Here is a 16,215-nt window from a genome sequence, read left to right on the forward strand (position 1 = left end):
AGAGAGGGGTGACAAAAAAATAAATAAATAACTTGCTGCTCACTTGTCTCCCCCAATCATCCCGCTGTACAGTTCTGGCCTCTCCTTTACTGTAGGAAGGTATGCCATGTCGCTCTTGGAGGGCTTCTCATTCCATTTTATAAGCATATGCTATCATTTAACACCTTCACAGCCCCCTTTTTAGTATCGTCTTTTGGTATTCTATTCATGTTAAATCAATTCTGTCAGCAGATTCAAGAGAATATGCCCCAAACAAATTTTGGGGAATTGTCTGATCTGTAATTATCACCATTTCCCATTGTGAATTATTTTCAGGAAGCAAAAGCAGCGAACAGCATTTCCCTTTGCAGAGTTTTTCGTTGAGGGAGATGTGTCGTGTTAATGACTTTCCACGGCACATAACTACCTTTCAGGAGCAATTATGCCATTTCCTTTGTATTTTTTTTGCAGCCTGCAGAATTGCTGAGTAGAATATTCCAAATATATAAAAAGATACATAAAAACAAAAATATTCTTATATCCTTCCTAAAGTTATTGAAACGTTTCCGCTGAACATCAGGCTTATGAGCAAATTCGGGAGGTCAAATTCGGCAGGTTAGTTACCTCAGATCCTTCACAGATGAGCACTCACCCATCTCGCACATTGCCCGAGTGTAGGGTGCTCGCTTGGCATAGTCAGTGTTTAACATTTCATACAGTGGAGGACAAATTCACAATTTTCCTTTCAAACACTCAGGAGCTGTCAGGATGTGTCAGTGGTGGCAGGGCACGTTCCTCCTAACTCTGCAGTCATCTTCAGGGACATGAACTCTCAGACAGGAATATTTTTAGCCCCATTGAGTGATTATTCCTGTCAAGGCGTCCGTCCTTCAATGTTCTACGAACTTCACGTTTTTTGATTCACCAAAAGGTAATTGTAAAATAAAGTCCAATATGGTGTTAGCTGAAGTATTAGATGAGCCCAGGTCATGTCAGCTTACATCAAAATAAATAAGGCACATTGATAAAAAATAAAAATAAAACACTTGCTATTTTAGAAAATAGATATAATACTGCCCCTAGGTACAAGAATAAAACTACTATAATACTGCCCCCTATGTACAAGAATATAGCTACTATAATACTGCCCCTAGGTACAAGAATAAAACTACTATAATACTGCTCCCTATGTACAAGAATATAACTACTATAATACTGTTCCTATGTACAAGAATATACAGTGGGTACGGAAAGTACCGTATATACTCGAGTATAAGCCGACCCGAGTATAAGCCGACCCCCCTAATTTTGCCACAAAAAACTGGGAAAACTTATTGACTCGAGTATAAGCCTAGGGTGGAAAATGCAGCAGGTACCGGTGAATTTCAAAATTAGAAATAGATGCTCCATATCGTTCATTATGGCCCCATAGATGCTCCACATAAAGCTGTGCCACATATAATGCTCTGCACCGTTCATTATGGCCCCATAGATGCTCCACATAAAGCTGTGCCATATATGCAATGCTCTGCACCGTTGCCCCATAGATACTCCGCATAAAGCTGTGCCATATATACAATGCTCTGCACCGTTGCCCCATAGATAGCTGTGCCATATATATAATGCTCTGCACCGTTGCCCCATAGCTGTGCCATATATATAATGCTCTGCACCGTTGCCCCATAGCTGTGCCATATATATAGTGCTCTGCACCGTTGCCCCATAGCTGTGCCATATATATAATGCTCTGCACCGTTGCCCCATAGCTGTGCCATATATATAGTGCTCTGCACCGTTGCCCCATAGCTGTGCCATATATATAATGCTCTGCACCGTTGCCCCATAGCTGTGCCATATAGTGCTCTGCACCGTTGCCCCATAGCTGTGCCATATAGTGCTCTGCACCGTTGCCCCATAGCTGTGCCATATAGTGCTCTTCACCGTTGCCCCATAACTGTGCCATATAGTGCTCTTCACCGTTGCCCCATAGCTGTGCCATATATATAATGCTCTGCACCATTACCCCATAGCTGTGCCATATATATATAATGCTCTGCACCGTTGCCCCATAGCTGTGCCATATATATAGTGCTCTGCACCGTTGCCCCATAGCTGTGCCATATATATAATGCTCTGCACCGTTGCCCCATAGCTGTGCCATATATATAGTGCTCTGCACCGTTGCCCCATAGCTGTGCCATATATATAATGCACTGCACCGTTGCCCCATAGCTGTGCCATATATATAGTGCTCTGCACCGTTGCCCCATAGCTGTGCCATATATATAATGCTCTGCACCGTTGCCCCATAGCTGTGCCATATAGTGCTCTGCACCGTTGCCCCATAGCTGTGCCATATAGTGCTCTGCACCGTTGCCCCATAGCTGTGCCATATAGTGCTCTTCACCGTTGCCCCATAGCTGTGCCATATAGTGCTCTGCACCGTTGCCCCATAGCTGTGTCATACATATAATGCTCTGCACCATTGCCCCATAGCTGTGCCATATAGTGCTCTGCACCGTTGCCCCATAGCTGTGCCATATAGTGCTCTGCACCGTTGCCCCATAGCTGTGCCATATAATGCTCTGCACCATTGCCCCATAGCTGTGCCATATAGTGCTCTGCACCGTTGCCCCATAGATACTCCACATAAATCTGTGACATTGCTGCTGCTGCAATAAAATAATAAAACACATACTCACCTCTCTTGCTTGCAGCTCCTCGGTGTCCCGTCCCGGCGTCTCTCCGCACTGACTGATCAGACAGAGGGCGGCGCGCACACTATATGCATCATCGCGCCCTCTGACCTGCACAGTCAGTGCGGAGAGAGAGACGCCGGGAAGATGGCGCGACGCCCGGCGTGTGGAACGAGGACAGGTGAATATGTCATACTTACCTGCTCCCGGCATCCCGCTCCTTCCCCGGACAGCTGGTCTTCGGTGCCGCAGCCTCTTCCTCTATCAGCGGTCACCGTTACCGCTTCATTAGAGAAATGAATAGGCGGCTCCGCCCCTATGGGAGGTGGAGCAGCCTATTCATTTCTCTAATGAGCGGTCCCATGTGACCGCTCAGGGGAAGAGCTGCGGCACCCGGAGACCGTGGGACGGGCAGGGGGAGCGCCAGGAGCGCTGGAACTAGGTAAGTATATGACAGTCCTCACCCGCCGACCCCACCACCGATCATGATTCGAGTATAAGCCGAGAGGGGCACTTTCAGCCCAAAAATTTGGGCTGAAAATCTCGGCTTATACTCGAGTATATACGGTATTCAGACCCCTTTAAATTTTTCACTCTTTGTTTCATTGCAGCCATTTGGTAAAATCAAAAAAGTTCATTTTTTTCTCATTAATGTACAAATTTTTGCAAATTTAATAAAAAAGAAATAATGAAACATCACATGGTCATAAGTATTCAGACCCTTTGCTCAGACACTCATATTTAAGTCACATGCTGTCCATTTCCTTGTGATCCTCCGTGAGATGGTTCTGTAACACCCCAGGTAGCCGGTTGTTACAGTGATGTTGCCTTCCTTTCGGGGAGGGCGATATCATGCTTGGAGGCAAGGAGGATTCTCTTTACCATTTAAGCACCTACGCAAAACACATTCTGAATCCAGGCCAGAAGGGGGAGCTCAGGACCCGGATTCAGGGGAGCTTCCCTCAGCTTTAAGTATTCTGGTCTGGAGGAGGAGTTAGTTCAGTTGGAGAGAAACACTGAGGAGAAAGGAAGTCTGGAGCAGAGCACAGACTATGGGGTCGTGCAGTCAGGACTGAACTGCAGCTCCAGGGAAGGACGAGAACCTGAGGGGTTGTTGTATGTAGTGGAGCCATTGAGGGAAGGAGCAAAGGAGTGGAAAAGGGCTCAGAGGGAAACTGTGACTGGGCACCCTCAGAGCCGAAGCGCAGAAACCGGGCACCGGGAGCCCAAGGCTTTTTTGGTATTCTAGCACACATAGCAGAACCGGAGGGCTTAGAACTGTATGGGATTTGGCCACACCACACCTGGAGGTGAAGCAGCACCTTAAGAGCCCGGGTCGTGATAGAGACCCTGTAAAATGGCTCAAGCTGCCCATCATACGGGTACCTGTTCTAGGACAGGAGTCAGAGGACTTTGCCAGCAAGCTATAGGCAGCAGGCACTTCGCATACTAGCATGAGTAGGAAGGCTAACGGACCTCACCTGGAAGAGAGGTCACCTTTGCCTCCATGCCGGCCAGACCACATCACCACCCATGCCTGGTATCCTGGACTGTGGACTGCTTCTACCAGTAAACCAGGTAAAGACTTTACTCTGTGTTGTTCGTTATTACCGGCAACCCACCATCCTTGCCATACACCTTGGGAGCCCTTGGGACCCGGCTTCACCTGTGGGAAGCGTCACCATCTTGCTGCAACACCATCACCCCAGATGACCCTTTAAGCAGCGTCGGTCCCCTCTGACCGAGAACCACAGGTGGCGTCACAAATAGACTTTATTATTAAATTCCCTTTAAAGACCTTCCCCCTTTTATTGAGTGCCCAGGGCCATGGACCGGATCGCAGCCACTGTGATATCCCCTTTAATAGTGAACAGACCCGGAACCAAGTAATCCCATTGCCCTGGTGGGTGACTCAGTTCTACTCTTTCATTGGAGTCCAGCTGTGTTTAATTAAACTGATAGCACTTGATTTGGAAAGACACACACCTGTCTATGTCAAAGGAACTGGCCAAGGAGCTCAGAGACAGAATTGTGGCAAGGCACACATCTGGCCAAAGTTACAATAGAATTTCTGCAGTACTCAATGTTCCTAAGAAAGCAGTGGCCTCCATAATCCTTAAATGGAAGAAGTTTGGGAACACCAGAAGTCTTCATAGACCTGGCGGTCCAGCCAAACTGAGAAATCATGGGAGAAGAGCTTTGGAGAGAGAGATAAAGAAGAATCCAAAGATCACTGTGGCTGAGCTCTAGAGATGCAGTAGGGAGATGTGAGAAAGTTCCACAAAGTCAACTATCACTGCAGCCCTCCACCAGTCGGGCCTTTATGGCAGACTGCCCCGACGAAAGCCTCTCCTCAGTGCAAAACATGAAAACCTGCATAGAGTTTGCTAAAAAACACATGAAGGACTCCCAGAGTACAACAGTGAAACGTGGTGGCAGCATGACTGGTTGTCATTGTAGGAAATATGACTGTGGCCAAGTACAGAGATATGAAAACCTCTTCCAGAGTGCTCTGGACCCTAGACTTGGCCGAAGGTTCACCTTCCAACAAGACAATGACCCTAGGCACACAACTAAAATAACAAAGGAGTGGCTTCAGAACAACTCTGTGACCATTCTTGACTGGCCCAGCCAGAGCCCTGACTTAAACCCAATTGAGCATCTCTGGAGAGACCTAAAAATGGCTGTCCACCAATGTTCACCATCCAACCTGATGGAACTGGAGAGGATCTGCAAGGAAGAATGGCAGAGGATCCCCAAATCCAGGTGTGAAAAACTTGCATCATTCCCAAGAAGACTTATGGCTGTACTAGCTCAAAATGGTGCTTCTACTCAATACTGAGCAAAGGGTCTTAATACCTATGACCATGTGATATGTGTAGAGTGTACATTAATTAGACAATGAAAAAAAGAGTGAAAAACTTAAAGGGGTCTGAATACTTTCTGTACCCACTGTAACTACTATAATACTGTCCCTATGTACAAGAATATAACTACTATAACACTACACTCTATGTACAAGAATATAACTAGTATAATACTGCCCCATATGTACAGGAATATAGCTACTAAAATACTGCCTTTACATACAAGAATATAACTACTGTAATACTGCTCCTATGTACAAGAATATAACTGCTATAATGCTGCTCCTATGTACAAGAATATAACTACTATAATACTGCTCCTATGTACAAGAATATAACTACTATAATAATGCTCCCATATACAGGAATATAACTACTATAATACTGCTCCTATGTAAAAGAATATAACTACTATAATACGGCACTCTATGTACAAGAACTGTTATACTACTACCCCCCATGTGCAGGAATATAGTTACTATAATACTGCCTGTATGTACAAGTATATAACTACTATAATACTGCCTCTATGTACAAGAATATAGCTACTATAATACTGCCCCTATGTGCAAGAATATAACTACTACTAGATGGTGGCCCGATTCTAATGCATCCGGTATTCTAGAATATGTATGTAGTTTATTTATAAAGTTTTCAGAATAATGCAATTTATACACAGGATTCAGCCGGCCGGGCGTGACAAATTAGCGAAGCGCGGTTCAAATTCCAAGCCAATTCGCGGTCGGACTGTGCCTGTCGCTGATTGGTCGCACCCGGCCGCGAACAATCACTGAAGCCAGGGCCTGCTCCAGGTTTTTGAGGGCCCCGGGCCAAAGAGTCTCAGTGGGCCCCCCTCTTTAACACATACCACGATTCATGATGCACAGATACAGCAGAGAAATATAGCAAAGCCAAGTAGCATACAGCCCACGTAGTATATAACACAGCCCACGTAGTATATAACACAGCCCACATAGTATATAGCACAGCCCACGTAGTATATTGCCCAGCCACGTAGTATATAGCACAACCCTCATAGTATATTGCCCAACTACGTAATATATTGCGCAGCCACTTAATATACTGCACAGCCACGTAGTATATAGCACAGCCACGTAGTATATAGCACAGAGACGTAGTATATAACACAGCCCATGCAGTATATAACACAGGCCACGTAGTATAGAGCACAGCGATGTAGTATATAGCCCAGCCACGTAATATATACCACAGCCACGTAGTATGTAGCACAGAGACGTAGTATATAACACAGCCCACGTAGTATATTGCCCTGCCGCGTAATATATTGCACAGCCACGTAATATATTGCACAGCCATGTAGTATATAGCACAGCCACATAGTATATAACACAGCCCATGCAGTATATAACACAGACCACGTTGTATAGAGCACAGCGATGTAGTATATTGCCCAGCCACGTAATATATACCAAAGCCACGTAGTATATAGCACAGAGACATAGTATATAACACAGCCCACATAGTATATAGCAATTTGGGCACCATATCCCTGTTAAAAAAAAAAATTAAAATAAAATATAGTTATATACTCACCTTCCATCGGCCCCTGGATCCAGGCAAGGCGTTTACCGATGGAGCGTCGCAAGGAGCAGCAGGAAAGGCGACGGAAGGTGAGAATATAATGATTGTTTATTTTGTTTATTACTTTTAACATTAGATCTTTTTACTATTGATGCTGCATAGGCAGCATCAATAGTAAAAAGTTGGTCACACAGGGTTAATGGCAGCGTTAACGGACTGCGTTACACCGCGGCATAACGTAGCCATTAACCCTGTGTGAGCGCTGACTGGAGAAGGCACTGACAGAGAGTAGGAAGGGGCGAATTCGCGGCCGGACTGTGCCCGTTGCCGGCCGCGACCAATCAGCGAAGCGGGATTTTCGTGACAGACAGATAGACAAACAGACGGATGTGACCTTTAGACGATTATATATATAGATAATACTGCCCCTATGTACAAGAATATAACTACTATAATACTGCTCCTATGTACAAGAATATAATTACCATAATACTGCACCTATGTACAGGAATATAACTACTGTAATAATGCTCCTGTGTATAAGAATATAAACACTGTTATACTGCCTGTATGTACAAGAATATAACTACTATAATACTGCCCCCTATGTATAAGAATATAACTACTATAATACTGCTCTCTATGTACAAGAATATAACAGCTATAATACTGCCCCTATGTACAAAAATATAAATGCTATAATACTGCTCTTATGCACAAGAATATAACTACTATAATACTGCCCCTATGTAGAAGAATATAACTTCTATAATACTGCTCATATATACAAGAATATAACTACTATAATTCTGCTCCTATGTACAAGAATATAACTAATATAATACTGTCCCCTATGTACAAGAAATAATTACTATAATAATGCCCCCTGTGTACAAGAATATAACTGCTATAATACTGCCCCTATGTACAAAAATATAACTGCTATAATACTGCTCCTATGTACAAGAATATAATTACTATAATACTGCGCTCTATGTACAAGAATATAACTGCTATAATACTGCCCCTATGTACAAGAATATAACTACAATAATACTGCTCCTATGTACAAGAATATAATTACCATAAAAATGCACCTATGTACAGGAATATAACTATTATAATAATGCTCCTATGTATAAGAATACAACCATTATTATACTGCCTGTATGTGCAAGAATATAACTGCTATAATACTGCCCCTATGTACAAGAATATAACTACTACTAGATGGTGGCCTGATTCTAATGCATCAGGTATTCCAGAACATGTATGTAGTTTATTTATAAAGTTTTCAGAATAATGCAATTTATACACAGGATTCGGCCGGCCGCGACCAATTAGCGAAGCGCGGTTCAAATTGCGTGCAAATTCGCGATCGGACTGCGCCTGTCCCTGATTGGTCGCGCCCAGCTGCGAACAATCACTTAAGCCAGGGCCTGCTCCAGGTTTTTGAGGGCCCCGGGCCCAAGAGTCTCAGTGGGCCCCCTGTTGTGAACTCTATTTTTGGGCCCCTCTAGTGGTCACAAGCGGTACTGTGTAGTGTTGTCTTTCTGCAGGTTGCAGCATCAGCTGGTTCGTTATCCTTGGTTGGTTTCCTATTTTAGCTCACCTGGATACTCAGTTCCTTGCCTGCTATCAATGTATCCAGTGCTCTTCAGACTCCTTGTGTCTACCTTGCTCCCAGTCTCTCCAAGACAAGCTAAGTTTTTGTTTGATCATTTTCTGATTATCAGTGTTCGTTATGTTTTTAGTCCAGCTCGCTAAAATGTGATTTCCTCGCTTGCTGGTTGCTCTAGGGGACTGAGTTTCTACCCCCACACCGTGAGTTGGTGTGGGGGTTCGTGAAATCTCAGTGTGGATATTTTGTAAGGGTTTTTTACTGACCGCATAGATTCCCTTTTCTATTTTCTGCTATCTAGTATTAGTGGGCCTCATTTGCTGAATCTGCTTTCACCCCTGTGTATGTGCCTTCCTCTTACCTCACCGTTATTATCTGTTGGGGGCTTCTATATCTTTGGGGATTATTTCTCTGGAGGCAAGAGAGGTCTTTCTTTCTCTCTAGGGGTAGTTAGTTCCTCAGGCTGGCTCGAAACGTCTAGGATTTTTAGGCACGTTCACCGGCTACTTCTAGTGTGTTTGGATAGGTTCAGATTTGCGGTCAGTCCAGTTTGCCACCTCCCTAGAGCTTGTCCTACGTTTGTTACTTAGCTGGAGTAATTTGTGATCCTCAACCACTAAGGATCATAACAGCCCCCCTCTTTAACACATACCACGATTCATGATGCACAGATACAGCAGAGAAATATTGCACAGCCAAGTAGCAAACAGCCCACGTAGTATATAACACAGCCCACGTAGTATATAACACAGCCCACGTAGTATATAGGACAGCCCACGTAGTATATTGCCCAGCCACGTAGTATATAGCACAGCCCTCATAGTATATTGCCCAACTACGTAATATATTGTGCAGCCACATAATATACTGCACAGACACGTAGTATATAGCACAGCCACGTAGTATATAGCACAGAGACGTAGTATATAACACAGCCCATGCAGTATATATCAGGCCACGTAGTATAGAGCACAGCGATGTAGTATATAGCCCAGCCACGTAATATATACCACAGCCACGTAGTATATAGCACAGAGACGTAGTATATAACACAGCCCAAGTAGTATATAGCCCAGCCACGTAATATATACCACAGCCACGTAGTATATAGCACAGAGACGTAGTATATAACACAGCCCAAGTAGTATATTGCCCAGCCACGTAATATATTGCACAGCCACATAATATATTGCACAGCCATGTATTATATAGCACAGCGATGTAGTATATAACACAGCCCATGCAGTATATAACACAGGCCACGTAGTATAGAGCACAGCGATGTAGTATATTGCCCAGCCACGTAATATATACCAAAGCCACGTAGTATATAGCACAGAGACGTAGTATATAACACAGCCCACATAGTATATAGCAATGTGGGCACCATATAGCAATGTGGGCACCATATCCCTGTTAAAAAAAAGAATTAAAATAAAATATAGTTTTATACTCACCTTCCGTCGGCCCCCGGATCCAGGCAAGGCGTTTACCGATGGAGCGTCGCAAGGAGCAGCAGGAAAGGCGACGGAAGGTGAGAATATAATGATTGTTTATTTTGTTTATTATTGTTAACATTAGATCTTTTTACTATTGATGCTGCATAGGCAGCATCAATAGTAAAAAGTTGGTCACACAGGGTTAATGGCAGCGTTAACGGACTGCGTTACACCGCGGCATAACGCAGCCATTAACCCTGTGTGAGCGCTGACTGGAGAAGGCACTGACAGAGAGTAGGAAGGGGCGAATTCGCGGCCGGACTGTGCCCGTTGCCGGCCGCGACCAATCAGCGACGCGGGATTTTTGTGACAGACAGACAGACAAACAGACGGATGTGACCTTTAGACGATTATATATATATATATATATAGATAATACTGCCCCTATGTACAAGAATATAACTACTGTAATACTGCTCCCATGTACGAGAGTATAATTACCATAATACTGCACCTATGTACAGGAATATAACTACTGTAATAATGTTCCTATGTATAAGAGTATAACCACTATTATACTGCCTGTATGTACAAGAATATAACTACTATAATACTGCCCCCTATCTATAAGAATATAACTACTATAATACTGCTCTCTATGTACAAGAATATAACAGCTATAATACTGCCCCTATGTACAAAAATATAAATGCTATAATACTGCTCCTATGCACAAAAATATAACTACTATAATACTGCCCCTATGTAGAAGAGTATGGCTTCTATAATACTGCTCATATATACAAGAATATAACTACTATAATTCTGCTCCTATGTACAAGAATATAACTACTATAATACTGCTGCCATGTACAAGAATAGAACTACTATAATACTGCTCCCATGTACAAGAATATAACTACTATAATACTGTCCCCTAAGTACAAGAAATAATTACTATAATAATGCCCCTATGTACAAGAATATAACTGCTATAATGCTGCCCCTATGTACAAAAATATAACTGCTATAATACTGTTCTTATGTACAAGAATATAATTACTATAATACTGCGCTTTATGTATAGGAATATAACTGCTATAATACTGCCCCTATGTACAACAATATAACTACTATAATACTGCCCCTATGTACAAGAATATAACTATAATAATACTGCTGCTATGTACAAGAATATAATTACCATAAAAATGCATCTATGTACAGGAATATAACTATTATAATAATGTTCCTATGTTTAAGAATACAACCATTATTATACTGCCTGTATGTGCAAGAATATAACTGCTATAATACTGCCCCTATGTACAAGAATATAACTACTACTAGATGGTGGCCCGATTCTAATGCATCGGGTATTCTAGAATATGTATGTAGTTTATTTATAAAGTTTTCAGAATAATGCAATTTATACACAGGATTCTGGTGCGACCAATTAGCGAAGCGCGGTTCAAATTCCGTGCAAATTCGCGGTCGGACTGCGCCTATCGCTGATTGGTCGCGCCCGGCCGCGAACAATCACTGAAGCCAGGGCCTGCTCCAGGTTTTTGAGGGCCCCGGGCCAAAGAGTCTCAGTGGGCCCCCCTCTTTAACACATACCACGATTCATGATGCACAGATACAGCAGAGAAATATAGCAAAGCCAAGTAGCATACAGCCCACGTAGTATATAACACAGCCCACATAGTATATAACACAGCCCACGTAGTATATAGCACAGCCCACGTAGTATATTGCCCAGCCACGTAGTATATAGCATAGCCCTCGTAGTATATTGCCCAACCACGTAATATATTGCACAGCCACGTAATATACTGCACAGCCACGTAGTATATAGCACAGCCACGTAGTATATAGCACAGAGACGTAGTATATAACACAGCCCATGCAGTATATAAGATAGGCCACGTAGTATAGAGCACAGCCACGTAACATATTGCACAGCCATGTAGTATATAGCTCAGCCACGTAGTATATCACACAGCACTTGCAGTATTTATCACAGGCCACGTAGTATAGAGCACAGCGATGTAGTATATAGTCCAGCCACGTGATACATACCACAGCCACATAGTATATAGCACAGAGACGTAGTATATAACACAGCCCACGTAGTATATTGCACAGCCACATAATATATTGCACAGCCATGTAGTATATAGCACAGCCACGTAGTATATAACACAGCCCATGCAGTATATATCACAGGCCACGTAGTATAGAGCACAGCGATGTAGTATATTGCCCAGCCATGTAATATATACCAAAGCCACGTAGTATATAGCACAGAGACGTAGTATATAACAGCCCACATAGTATATAGCAATGTGGGCACCATATCCCTGTTAAAAAAAAGAATTAAAATAAAATATAGTTATATACTCACCTTCCGTTGGCCCCCGGATCCAGGCAAGGCATTTACCAACGGAGCATCGCGAGGAGCAGTAGGAAAGGCGACGGAAGGTGAGAATATAATGATTTTTTTATTTTGTTTATTATTTTTAACATTAGATCTTTTTACTATTGATGCTGCATAGGCAGCATCATTAGTAAAAGGTTGGTCACACAGGGTTAATGGCAGTGTTAACGGACTGCGTTACACCGCGGCATAACGCAGCCATTAACCCTGTGTGAGCGCTGACTGGAGGGGGCACTGACAGAGAGTAGGAAGGCCGTGACCAATCAGCAATGCGGGATTTCCGTGACAGATAGACAGACAGACAAACAGACGGATGTGACCCTTAGACGATTATATATATATATATAGATAATACTGCTCCTATGTACAAGAATATAACTACTATAATACTGCCCCATGTACAAGAATATAACTACTATAATACTGCACTCTATGTACAAGAATATAACTACTATAATACTGCCCCTATGTACAAGAATATAACTACTATAATACTGCCCCTATGTACAAGAATATAACTACTATAATACTGCTCCAATGTACAAGAATATAACTACTATAATACTGCTCCTATGTACAAGAATATAACTACTATAATACTACTCTCTATGTACAAGAATATAACTACTATAATACTGCCCCTATGTACAAGAATATAACTACTATAATACTGCTCTCTATGTACAAGAATATAACTACTATAATACTGCCCCTATGTACAAAAGTATAAATGCTATAATACTGCTCCTATGTACAAGAATATAACTACTATAATACTGCCCCTTTGTACAAGAATATAACTACTATAATACTGCTCCCTATGTACAAGAATATAACTACTATAATACTGCCCCTATGTACAAAAGTATAAATGCTATAATACTGCTCCTATGTACAAGAATATAACTACTATAATACTACCCCTATGTACAAGAATATAACTACTATAATACTGCCCCTATGTACAAGAATATAACTACTATCATACTGCCACCTATGTACAAAAATATAACTACTATAATACTGCCCCTATGTACAGGAATATAACTACTATAATACTGCCCCTATGTACAAGAATATAACTACTATAATACTGCTCCTATGTACAAGAATATAACTACTATAATACTGCTCCAATGTGCAAGAATAAAATTACTATAACATTGCCCCTATGTACAGGAATATACTGTAACTACTATAATTCTGCCCTGTATGCATGACAATATAGGTATCATAAGGTTACTTTTATAAATTTATGTCCCGCATGGAGAATAGTATATTTATTACATTTTGTTATTATTGATGTTATTTTGATGGTGTGGATAGTAGGGTTGAGCGACCTTTACTTTTATAGGATCGGGTCGGGTTTCACGAAACCCGACTTTTTCAAAAGTCGGGTCGAGTGAAATCGGCCGATCCTATAAAAAAGTCGGGGTCGGCCGAAACTCGAAACCCAATGCAGTGCATTGGGTTTCCAATGGTTCCCAGGGTCTGAAGGAGCGGAAACTCTCCTTCAGGCCCTGGGATCCATATTTAAGTGTAAAATAAAGAATTAAAATAAAAAATATCACCATACTTACCCTCTGACGGGCCCTGGTACTAACCGGGAACCTTCCTTCCTTAGAATCAGCCTTCCAGGACCTAGCGGTGACGTCGCGGCTTGTGATTGGTCGCGCGGCCGCCCATGTGATTGCTCGCGCGACCAATCACAAGCCGCGACGTCACCGTGACGTCACCGTGACGTCACCGAAGGTCCTGGAAGGGCTGATTCTTAGGAAGGAAGGCTGCCGGAAAGAAGCAGGGCGTGTCCGAGGGTGAGTATATACCTAATAGGAATATACTCACCCTCGGCTTCGTTCCGGCAGCCTTCCTTCCTAAGAATCAGCCCTTCCAGGACCTTCGGTGACGTCACGGTGACGTCGCGGCTTGTGATTGGTAGCGCGAGTGGTCACATGGGAGGGCAGCGCGACCAATCACAAGCCGCGACGTCACCGCGACGTCACCGCAAGGTCCTGGAAGGCTGATTCTAAGGAAGGAAGGTTCCCGGTTAGTACCAGGGCCCGTCAGAGGGTAAGTATAGCGATATTTTTTATTTTAATTCTTTATTTTACACTTAAATCTGAATTCCGATACCAATTCCCGATATCTTAAACATATGGGAATCGGTATCGGAATTCCGATTCCAGATTCAGAAGATCGCCGACTTCATGGCCGACCCCACACAGGGGTCGGGTCGGGTTTCATGAAACCCGACTTTGCCAAAAGTCGGCGACTTCTGAAAATTGCCGACCCGTTTCGCTCAACCCTAGTGGATAGTATAAAATATTATAGGGAAAGGTGAAAAAATATTGATGACAATGTTCCAGGAGTTTTGAAATAAACAGAAATGAAATTATAGCATATTATCCATACTACAGGGTGGGCCATTTATATGGATACACCTAAATAAAATTGGAAATGGTTGGTGATATCACCTTCTGGTTTGTGGCACATTAGTACAGGTCCTTCTCAAAAAATTAGCATATAGTGTTAAATTTCATTATTTACCATAATGTAATGATTACAATTAAACTTTCATATATTATAGATTCATTATCCACCAACTGAAATTTGTCAGGTCTTTTATTGTTTTAATACTGATGATTTTGGCATACAACTCCTGATAACCCAAAAAACCTGTCTCAATAAATTAGCATATCAAGAAAAGGTTCTCTAAACGACCTATTACCCTAATCTTCTGAATCAACTAATTAACTCTAAACACATGCAAAAGATACCTGAGGCTTTTAAAAACTCCCTGCCTGGTTCATTACTCAAAACCCCCATCATGGGTAAGACTAGCGACCTGACAGATGTCAAGAAGGCCATCATTGACACCCTCAAGCAAGAGGGTAAGACCCAAAAAGAAATTTCTCAACAAATAGGCTGTTCCCAGAGTGCTGTATCAAGGCACCTCAATGGTAAGTCTGTTGGAAGGAAACAATGTGGCAGAAAATGCTGTACAACGAGAAGAGGTGACTGGACCCTGAGGAAGATTGTGGAGAAGGACCGATTCCAGACCTTGGGGAACCTGAGGAAGCAGTGGACTGAGTCTGGTGTGGAAACATCCAGAGCCACCGTGCACAGGCGTGTGCAGGAAATGGGCTACAGGTGCCGCATTCCCCAGGTAAAGCCACTTTTGAACCATAAACAGCGGCAGAAGCGCCTGACCTGGGCTACAGAGAAGCAGCACTGGACTGTTGCTAAGTGGTCCCAAGTACTTTTTTCTGATGAAAGCAAATTTTGCATGTCATTCGGAAATCAAGGTGCCAGAGTCTGGAGGAAGACTGGGGAGAAGGAAATGCCAAAATGCCTGAAGTCCAGTGTCAAGTACCCACAGTCAGTGATGGTGTGGGGTGCCATGTCAGCTGCTGGTGTTGGTCCACTGTGTTTCATCAAGGGCAGGGTCAATGCAGCTAGCTATCAGGAGATTTTGGAGCACTTCATGCTTCCATCGGCTGAAATGCTTTATGGAGATGAAGATTTCATTTTTCAGCACGACCTGGCACCTGCTCACAGTGCCAAAACCACTGGTAAATGGTTTACTGACCATGGTATTACTGTGCTCAAT

The sequence above is a fragment of the Ranitomeya variabilis genome, chromosome 1 (assembly GCF_051348905.1).
Source record: "Ranitomeya variabilis isolate aRanVar5 chromosome 1, aRanVar5.hap1, whole genome shotgun sequence".
Classification (NCBI taxonomy): Eukaryota; Metazoa; Chordata; class Amphibia; order Anura; family Dendrobatidae; genus Ranitomeya; species Ranitomeya variabilis.